This window comes from Vanacampus margaritifer, chromosome 10 (assembly GCF_051991255.1).
Source record: "Vanacampus margaritifer isolate UIUO_Vmar chromosome 10, RoL_Vmar_1.0, whole genome shotgun sequence".
NCBI classification, from domain to species: Eukaryota; Metazoa; Chordata; class Actinopteri; order Syngnathiformes; family Syngnathidae; genus Vanacampus; species Vanacampus margaritifer.
The window spans coordinates 2,020,001-2,030,000 of NC_135441.1; the positions used below are offsets into that span (position 1 = coordinate 2,020,001).

Sequence of the window (10,000 nt, forward strand, 5' to 3'; positions counted from 1 at the left end):
TCATGTTGAATGAATTGTCATTTTTTGGGATATACGATGTGAAGGACTTGTCACTTCCACGTACTGGGTCAGGGACAGACGAGGGAGAAGCCACTGCAGACAATTGGCTTTATTATGAAGTAATGCATGAAGCGATTGGTGAGAGGGCATCGGTCCGACCTTTTAGCTTGCATTCTTCAGGGCCAACCAGTGTAGTGGTCAACCTCAGCCAGATAGAAGAGGAGGAGTAGATGGAGGAGGAGGAACCATATGCGACAGAGAGTTGGTCATCTTAGTAGGAGGTTCTTCAGGGTATATTTTGAAGAGACCACCTAAACGGAGGAGAGCAAGTGACACAAATGCACCAGAAGGCCTTAGGGAATGGTGTGAGCTCATGGAGAGGAAGGAAAAGGAAGCAGATGAGTGTGACAGAGCCTGGTTGAGCCATTCCCAGGGACAAATGGATAAGATGGTTGATCTGTTGGGGAGACTTGTTGATTTACTAAAGAGTTTTAAGATGGTCAACAAGTTCTATTATATCAATTTACCCCTGGGAATGGCTGTTTTTTGCATTTTCACTTTCAACTCAAATGTGGTTTCTGAAAAAGTAAATGATGAATTTACTTACTTTGACTTGTTTACAAGTTTGCTATTGACAATGTCTGCGTTCTCCATACCATAAACAGTACACCTATGTTCCTTGCAGCCTGCCCAAAACTTTAAAACACAGCAGCTTTGACAGTGTTGATGTAAATAATACAATAATGTCCCACCGGCAGGAGGCCCCGGGGACGACCCAGGACATGCTGGAGAGACTATGTCTCTTGGCTGGCCTGGGAACGCCTTGGGATCCCGTCGTAGGAGCTGGTTGAAGTGGCTGGAGAGAGGGAAGTCTGTGCTTCCCTGCTAAAGCTGCTGCCCCCGCGACCCGACCCTGGATAAGTGGTAGATGATGGATGGATGGAACTGTATTTTGAGTTTTTGAGTCCTACTTAACTCATTTGTATTGAAGTATCTTTACTAGAGTAAATAAATAGTTACTTTTCCCACTGAGAGTAAATATTTAGTGAACAAAGCTTCATGTAACAAATTAAATTCTCAAATTACTTTTTTTCTTTCTTTTTAAAAAAATGTTGGTGTTACTTTTTGGTCACAACTTTTTACGTTTACTTGAATCAAATTATTTTCACTCAAGTAAACAGAAGGACAGTATGTACATTCAAGTAAATACTTTGGCTAGTCTACCCACCTATATTCAACTCAACCATATTAACCGAAAAATCATGTAAACACTACTGTGTTCCAAAACCAAATGTAATCACATTCAGAAAGGTGTGCTTCTAAAGTACATGGTGCAGAAACTTGGGCAGAGAGTCTCTCTGTCAGCATGTTGCCACTTCTTGTCCTTTATCTCTTGGGGGCAGAGGAAGTAGGGGTTGGTCATCCACATCTTCTGGTTCAAGGACATCACCATGGCTTAAGCAGACATTATGTAGAAAAGCACAGACCACTTAACCTTGCTCTCACAAGATGTATTCTCGCGGTATTTGTGATGCAATCATCTAGCCTAACAGTGACATGACAAAGAGAATAAAGGCTCTTGCATCAGCCAGGGCCAAATGCTAAACATGGACTGCCCAGTGAGTCATTAACTAAGCGGTTTGCGCGAAACGTACTCACGATGAGAGGAGGCAGCAAAAACTAGACCGAAGACAAGATGTATTCTTGCGGTATTTGTGAGACCACAAACTCCCGAGAATCCATCTTGTACCGCTCCAATTGATTTCCACCGATATGAACCAGCGGTGGTTCGGACCAATCACAGAGCGACATTGTATTTGGGGGCGGGATATACAGCTGTGACAAAAACAAGAAGCGCCAAAGCCGTGGGAAGAAACAAACCAAACATGGCGACACCGGTGGACGAATGCGTGGACGCTGCAATTAATTCTGTTCTCGCTGAATTAGTCTCTTTCATCCGCATATCAACATTGCAAAACCGACAACATAAACTCAACGCCATGATATCAGCTAGTCACAACAGTCGCATGTCGGTGACAATATTTTCATCCTTTCCTTTGATTGGTCAAAACAAAAGTTAGGTAGACATGCACACGATTCTGCTTTGTCCAATCAGCTCAAAGTGTTGTACAGCATGCCCCGCCTTTCCCGAGCAAATCAACGCGGAGCAGTCCCATTGTGGATATGTGTATATATATATATATACACATACATAGTTATGGGACGAACAACACTGGCGCGCCAGCACTGTGCCGAGTGCGCAAGTGTGAAACCCCGTATCGGCGCGTGTATCGCTTTAATAAAAAATCACGTGACCGAAACAGGAAGTGTGTCGTTTGGATGTGCCGCGCCAAATTGTATTTATAGGTAGACAAACTGTATCAACATGTTGCGTGTTTGTTAGATGGAGATTAAACTGTTTGCTGTTGCTGTAAATTTACCTGTGCCTGTTGGATTTTTGTTTGCTTCCACTCATGGATCGTTCTAGAAAATTTTCACAAGTCTGGAATCATTTTGATCAAAGAAAGTATCCACACCTTTATCAACTGGCACTTAAATATTTATGCACGCCAGCTTCCTCTGTTCCCTGTGAACGAGTGTTCTCTAAGGCAGGGGAACTGGTGTCCTAGAGGAGACATCGCCTTGGAGCAATCACACTTCAAAAACTTTTGTTTTTCAATAAAAATGTATGACAGAATCAGTTTTTAGTGTGTTATTACATATGGTTTAAAACTTTTAACAAAATCCCATAAAGAAGTTAAACATTTGAACTTTTATTATTTATTTTATTTTATTTTATTTATTATATTAATATTATTTTATTACATACAAATTTGCTATATTTTACAAGCCAACTCATATGAGCATCTAATAAACAACTTAACTCAGCAAGCAAATGGACCAACTGAAATTATACAAAGATGGATCATATTTTAAGTAAAAGACTAGCAAGTGAATAAATAAAATTTATTAAATTTATTTTATAAATATAAATTCATAAGCTAATATTAAGGTTTACAGCATGCACGTTTTACCATCTTATTTTCATTTTGTTTATCTGCAATGATTTTAGATCTACAGCAGAGGTCACTATTGAGTGACCAACACAATGTCAATACACTCCTTGAGGTATCATCGTCCCATCACTACGATACATATGCCATGTTTGTGCTTTCAGACTGTATCCTTTGTGTCGCAACTGCCTGGTGTAATCAGCAGCCTATGGGAGGCGACCACAGACCAACAGCAGAAGACACATTCTGTTTGTCGGATAATTAATCTGCTTGCCTCCGCAGCCCAATGAATGTACCTAGCTCTACGTCTCTTGATCCACGATCCCTTCTTGCTGTTTCCGGTCTAGTTTTTGCTGCCTCCTCTCATCGTGAGTACGTTTCGCCTACCGCTTAGTTAATGACTCACTGGGCAGTCCATGTTTAGCATTTGGCCCTGGCTGCTGTAAGAGCCTTTATTCTCTTTGTCATGTCACTGTTAGGCTAGATGATTGCATCACCTTCAGTTGAAGCTATGTTCTATAAATAAATGTCAAAACTATTATTTGTGTGTGTATATCTATCGATCTATATCCATATATATATATATATATATATATATATATATATGGATATATATATATGTATATATATATATGGATATAGATAGGTAGATATATACACAGTGTTTCTCAAAAGTTTGTCAAACCTGCAGGCATGATCAGATTTTTTGTAGAAAATATTAGAATAACCTTATTAAAAGTTTTGTTATACCCCAATTTACAATGCTGACATAATAATGGACTTGAACAAAAAGAATGATAATATTGTCATTCATTACTCAGCAAAAATTTAGATTTCATGGGTGCAAAAGTAAGTGAACCTTTCACATAATCAGACACTGCACCTCTTTTTGCAATAAGTTCATCCAAACACTTTCTTTAGTGATTTATCAGTCTTTCACATCTACTTTTTTGACACTCTTCCTTGCAAAATGCAGCCAGTTGAGAGAGGTTGGATGGGCGTCTAGCATAAACTGCCCGCTTTAGGTCCCGCCACAGTATTTTGAAAGAATTTAAGTCAGGATTTTGACTGGGCACATACAGAATGTGAATCCTGTTGTTTTTCAGCCATTCCTTTGTTGTATTGCTGGAATGTTTTGGATTATTGTCATGTTGCATGATCCATCATCTGCCAGGCTGTAACTTCACAAAGGACGGCTTCAGGTTATGTTCCAGGATTTCACAATATTCCTCTGAATTAATGATTTCCTGGATTATGTGGAGTTGTCCAGGTCCTGAGGATGAAAAGCCAGCCCAGAATTTAACATTCTTACCCCCATGCTTCACTCTAGGGCAGAGGTGGGCATCGAGGGCCGAAGTCCTGCAGGTTTTGCATGTTGGACTTTTCCAACACAGCTGATACAGTATATGATCAGCTCATCAGCAAGCTCTGCATAAACCTGAGAACGATCCTGTTGATTGGAATCAGCTTGTGTTGGAAGTAAAAAACCTCCAAAACCTTCAGGACTCTGGCCCTCGAGGACCGAGATTACCCACCTCTGCTCTAGGGTGAAGGTTCTTTTGCTGGTATGCAGTGTGTTGACTTTTCAGCAAACATGACTGTTTTAGTTGTGACCAAACAGTTCAATTCTGGACTCATCTGTTCACAGAAGGGAATTCCAAAAAGCTTCAATGTTGTCCAGGTACTCTCTGGCAAAGTTGAGATGGGCAGCTTTGATCTTTTTTTGTGAGCAGAGGCTTCTACCTAGCAAGCCTTTCATGAAAGCCTTGTCGATTGACTTTTCTTCTGAAGCATGCACATGTGTCCCAGATGCAGCAAAAGAGGTTTGCAAATCCCTTGATGTGATGTTCGAGTTGGCTTTTTACCTGAATTATCATTTTTCTTGTAGTACTTGCTGATATATTAGAAGGTCGTCCACTTCTAGGCAGAATTGTAGTAATTTTCAGTGTTCTCTAGTTGCAGATCATCTGCTTCACAGTGAAATAATGAAGCCCTTTTTTTGGGGATGACTTTATAGGTTTCCCCAGACAGATGGTCCTGCCTCTTCCATGCGCTTGAAGGAAGTCAAGCTTTTGGGATATTATTTGATCTTTTTTTTAATCAGAATTGACAAGCCAGATGCTTTATTTATCATTCTGAACTCATTTCAAACATTACCGCGATCATAAAGTTATTGAAGGGCAGCACGGTGGCTGACTGGTTAGCACGTCCGCCTCCCAGTGCAGAGGACGTGAGATCGAGTCCGGGCTTCGGCCTTCCTGGGTGGAGTTTGCATGTTCTCCCCGTGCTTGCGTGGGTTTTCACCGGGTACTCCGGTTTCCTCCCACATTCCAAAAACATGCATGGCAGGTTAATTGAAAACTCCAAATTGTCCCTAGGTGTGAATGTGAGTGTGGTTGTTCGTCTCTGTGTGCCCTGCAATTGGCTGGCAACCAGTTCAGGGTGTACCCCGCCTACTGCCCGAAGCCAGCTGGGATAGGCTCCAGCACCCCCGCGACCCTAGTGAGGAAAAGCGGCCAAGAAAATGGATGGATGGATAAAGTTATTGAATCCGATAAACTTACTAATTAGCTAAACTTAGATGGCTGCAGAAGTTACACATATCATTCATTTTAGATAGACATACAGGTTGTGTAGCTAAAAAAAAAACTGAAGTCACTTGATGTCAGTCAAGTACATAGAGTCCGTTTATGTCCCGAATTATGTAGACTTCAGATTAATTACGAGCGACAGGATTCTTGAGGATAATACCGACAGTGACCGCTGGAGGGCACTGTTGTACCTTATAACTTCCAAGGGGTGTTGTTTCCAAAAACACATGACTGATTCCTGGAGATAGACCACACCATAAAAATGGTCTGGGGACTGATAAGCAGTCTTATCGCTAGTCTGCTTGCTAAACAGCTTTTAGATCTCGGTAGGCGCTGAGGTATGTGTTTCCTGTGGGTTGTAAAAACGAAATTCAGTCCCTGCTGGAGGGAAGTTTAAAGAGTTTTCCTTTTTGAACTGTCGATAAGCTTATAAACCTCTTCTAAATAGAGCCACTCGGGGCGAATGCGCTAAGAATGTGACGTCATGCATGCTCCCGTCTCTGGGTAGAGTTTCTAATTCTTTTTTTTCCACTTCCGCGTTGTTGTTTTAATTTATTTTTTGCGTGATTTGAATATATTGCACTGTAGAAGACATTCTCACCTTGAGACACTTGGGATATAAACAATACGACTGCAAGCTTTTACATTGATGAGCATCCAGGGCGACAAAATGAGCCAAAATATAGTCTGATATACTGTTGTGTGGAAAACACTACTTCACCTTTATATTTTTATGCAGGATCGTGAGTGGTCGGCGGCAACAATGAATACACAGAGACTTGATATGCTTTGCTAGAACAACTGTGTCTTTTATTCCCCGCAAACATCAATCAACATTTATACTGTGCTAGGATAATCGTACGTTTTATCCCCCGCAAACAGTAGAATGACACTAGAATGATTATCCCTTTCATTCCCCGCAAACAGCAACAGTCACAAATCGATTTGCTAGAATTTACCTTTTATTCCCCACAAACAGAAATACTCACAACTTGCTTTGCTAGAATTATTGTATTCCCCGCAAACAGCAATCAATACACTACAACGTTAAGCAGCATAATATGATCATCATCAGCGCTTACCTTGACACTAGACCGGAGAGCCTACGTAGAACGAGCTGTAAAACGGCTGGGCAATCGTACGTGTTCCGCAGCTGACTGTCCGGACCGCGTGCTGCTCCGTCTTTTAATTCGTTAGCGTGGGAAACCGGGCTAGCCAAGCCCTTTCTCAGACACTTTCGAAAGCATGTTTTGCAAAGCAGGGAATACTGTAGTATAAACAAGGAAGAGTTCCCAGGCTGATCCCGCCCTTTATTTACAAATTGTTGGGCACCTGGATTCACACAACAGTTCAGGACAACAACATATCCTTATATAAGAGGTTACATGAGGACATATCAAACCATGTTTTTTTCCCCTTCATATACGCAGACCAAGGACTCGTGTAAACATCGGAGCAGTGACAGTTGGCTTCTTTTCTACTGAGAAGGTAAGATATGATAACAACTATACGTCAAAGTAAGATGTAAACAATAATGATGACAAATGAAGGTGGAAATCAAAAGCTAATATTGGTTATGAGTGTTGTAAATGTGATCTAGAGGATATGATCCGTGTATGACTGATACTTAAGTGTTCCTGTGTTGCAGTTTTCTGCATTCTGTTCTCTGCGCTCTAGTGTCCGAGTAATTAGTGTACGCATCGCAAGTCGGGGACGGGGGTGGGTTACTCATAGCTACGTGTTGTTGTTAGCTCGTGTGCTAATTTGGCTCGCAGTTTAGTTTATTGTTTCCGGCGTCGACCGCGGCCAACAATCTACTACTAGCCGGTTATGTGAAGACAAATAAAAAGTAAAAAGGGGAGATTACCAACTACGTTTGCCGGCAGCATTCTTGTGAGATGTCACAGTATTGTCTACTTCAGCGTTTTTCCAGTCAACAGTTTATATAAACAAGAACAGACACACGTTTCCAATGTGTTCAAGAATAGGTTTGAAATAAAGACTTAATTTCTAGTTGCTTGATTTGAAGTATTATGAGGAACAAATGAATTTGAGTTTTGTGTATTTGAAGTACAGTATCATAATGTAGATGCAAGGGGGAACAAGCCAGTGCCGGTCTTAACCCCGGATAAATACAGAGGGTTGTGTCAGGAAGGGCATTTGATGTAAAACTTTGGCCAAATTAAACATGCGAATCAAATATATGATTTCCATACCGGATCGGTTGAGGCCCGGGTTAACAACGACCGCCATCGGTGCTGTTGACCTACAGGGTGCTGGTGGAAACTGGACTACTATTGGTCAAAGAAGGAAAGGAGGAAGGTGTGTTTGTAGGAAGAAAGAGAAGAGAAGAGGAACATCATGAGTCTAGGACTGAGAGTAGGGACTTTGAATGTTGGAACTATGACAGGAAAACATAGAGAGATGGTTGACATGATGCAGAGGAGGAAGGTGGACATACTGTGTGTTCAGGAGACCAGGTGGAAAGGGAGCAGAGCAAGATGTTTAGGCCATGGTGTAGATAGGAAGAGAAATGGAGTAGGAGTTATCGTGAAGGACGAGTTTGTTAGGAATGTCCTGGAGGTAAAAAGAGTGTCAGATAGAGTGATGAGCCTGAAGCAGAAATCGAAGGTGTGATGATCAATGTTGTGTTAGTGTGTATGCGCCACAGGTAGGATGTGGGCTGGAGGAGGAGAACATTTGGTTGGACCTTTATGAAATGATGCAGAGCATCCCTAGAAGTGGGAGAGTTGTCTTTTGTGCAGACGTCAATGGATATGGTGCAGGAAACAGAGGTGATGAGGAGGTGATGGGCAGGTTTGGTATCCAGGAGAGGGAACGCAGAAGGACAGATGGTGGTTGACTTTGCAAAAAGAATCGAAATGGCTGTGGTGAATACTTTCTTCTAGAAGAGGCAGGAACATAGGGTGACCTACAAGAGTGGAGGTAGGAGTACATAGGTAGACTATGTCTTGTGTAGACGGTGTAATCTGAAGGAGAGCATAGGATTGTAGTGTGTAGGATGACCCTGGTGGTGAGGAAGACAAAGACGGCAAAGGCAAAGCAGAGGAGCAAATGGTGGAAGCTGAAAAAGGAAGTGTTGTATGGCTTTCAGAAAGGAGTTGAGAAAGGCTCTGGATGGTCAGGAGGTGCTTCCAGATGACTGGACAACTACAACAAATGTGAACAGGAAGACAGGTAGGACAGTCCTTGGTGTGGCATCTGAAAGGAAAAGAGATAAGGAGACTTGGTGGTGGAATAAGGAGGTGCAGAAGTGGATCCAGAGAAAGATGCTAGCTAAGAAGAAGTGGGACACTGAGAGGACTGAAGAAAGTAGACAGGAATACAGGTAAATGCAGCGTAAGGTGAAAGTAGAAGTGGCAAAGTGAAAGCAAAGGCCTCACAATGACTTGTAAAGAGCAAATAAATGCTAAAAAAAAGTTTTACCTGGTGTTGCCACTACACTAAAAAGTCCACATTAATGGAGCCCCGATTTGTCGAGTCACCATGGCAACGGGGAATCGCAGTGCGCGGCGCCGCCCTCTGCTTCTGCATTTTCATTTTTTTTTACCCCTCTCAACGAGAAATCTTTATGCAATCATGTGGTGAATTTTTACATGTCTTTAGAAAAAAATGCAACACCGCAGCGGCTCCAAATAGAGGAAGGCCGCATAGGAGAACGTTGCTGCTCGGGTGTCAGGTTAATGCGTACATTTAAATGTAGTCCTTTGCAATGACAATAATATTACAGAGGAAACCTATTGAATCCTGCGGGGGAGAAGTGCACTTGACTTAAGAAAGATGAAATATAAAAACATTCAAACGGTTATAAGAAAATAAACGGAGTGCAGCACACAATATATGCTGAGATGTGAGCGCATGACTACAGCGCTGGTAATGTTGCAGTCATGTAGGTGATGGACTGTGTAACGAATATTGCCCGTCACCCTCAATTTTTTTATTTTATTTGCCTTTTTAAACATTCCCCCTGGGGAATGTGTGTGCGTGTCTTAAACTCTTTGAAGTTTCCTCCAGCAGGCACTGTATTTCGTTTTTACAACAGACAGGAAACACATACCCGGAAGCCTGTTGAGCAAGCAAACTAGTGATAAGACTGCTTATCAGTCCCCAGACCATCTTTTATGGTCTGGTCTGTCCACAGGAATTAGCCATGTGTTTTTGGAAACAACGCCCCTGGGAAGATATACGGTACAGTATGCCCTCCAGCAGTCACTATCTTACTCACTACTATGTTATCCTCAAGAATCCTGCCGCTCCTAATTAATCTGAAGTCTACATAATTCGGGACATACACGGACTCTATGTACTTGATTGATATCAAGTGACTCCTGTTGTTTATCTTTGTACACAACCTGTATGTCTATCTCAAATGAA

At 41.8% G+C, this 10,000-nt stretch overlaps 1 long non-coding RNA gene across 12 annotated transcripts in view; it reads left to right on the forward strand.

Moving 5' to 3' along the window:
* Window positions 1-3,125: 3,125 nt before the first annotated feature.
* LOC144058890 (uncharacterized) overlaps window positions 3,126-10,000 on the forward strand; it is a 73,569-nt gene continuing 66,694 nt past the window's right edge. For 11 of the 12 annotated variants that reach the window (XR_013295505.1, XR_013295506.1, XR_013295516.1 and 8 more), the window contains exons 1-2: window positions 3,126-3,382; window positions 7,036-7,093. This is a non-coding gene — a long non-coding RNA (uncharacterized LOC144058890). Of the gene's footprint in view, window positions 3,387-7,035; window positions 7,094-10,000 lie in introns of all 12 variants that reach the window. The other variant, XR_013295509.1, reaches the window with a different exon arrangement.